Consider the following 977-nt stretch of genomic DNA (forward strand, 5'->3'; position numbering starts at 1 on the left):
AGGCAGTTTCCAAATTTTGCTGTTATAAATGTGACGAACAGCATTGGACAAAATTTGGCAGCCAGTGGCAGCCATGTTTATCATTTAAAGGTGATTTCTCTCCCACAAGAAGTGTCATCATTTACATTTTCTGGTTGTTCAGCTACAGTGACCTCCATGGCATGACTGGGTCAATGTAGCTGACACACTGCGTTTGCTGGGAACTGACACAGCTGGGCATGGGTGTGAGCATCCAGACCAGAGGCCATCGCCAGCCAAGTGAGAGGACTTGTAGCTGTTTCCCCCTTTGGTGCTGCCCTGGGCTTGGCCTGGGGAGTATTTCCCAGAGCAAGTGGGGATGAGCAGAGAGTAGAGAGAGCAGTGAGAGGTGCTGTGTTGCTGTCCTGTGCCTCTAAGAGCTCACTGCTGATTGCCACAGAGTGAGCTCACCTTTGCACCTGCCTGGCACCTATGGCTGTCACCTGCTGGGCCCAGGCTGTGGATACTGCATTTTTCTGAGACCCCAAGGCTTGCCTTTGTTCTTTGGCAGACTTCCGACCTACTGAAGAGGAAATCAAGGACAGCAAGCAAAACAACTTCCTTTTATTTCTCCTTCCCTTCTTTGATTTCCCAAACCTTCTTCTTACTGGGTCAAACTCATTTTTCCCTACTCAAAGGAGAAAGGAGGGAACTGATTTCTTTTATTAGGGGCAGGGAGAAGAGAATATAGCTGAGAAGGCAGAAACACACAGATTAGACTGCATTGCCAATTTTACCTCTGGCCTAGTGCTTTCCTTGCTAAATTATGACACCCCCCCATTTAAAAATATTTTACTCAACATTTATTGAATATGTATTATGTGCCAAGCAGTGTGTTTAATCAATAGGGAATGGAAACGACCAAGACTTGACTTAAAGGAAAATTTTATATAACTTTGTTTAGATTGGCTTGCTTATTCAAAAATTTAGAATATTGCCTATATTAATTTTCCTAGAGA

This window comes from Propithecus coquereli, unplaced genomic scaffold (genome assembly GCF_000956105.1).
Source record: "Propithecus coquereli isolate 6110/MARCELLA unplaced genomic scaffold, Pcoq_1.0 Scaffold30, whole genome shotgun sequence".
In the NCBI taxonomy this organism is placed as follows: Eukaryota; Metazoa; Chordata; class Mammalia; order Primates; family Indriidae; genus Propithecus; species Propithecus coquereli.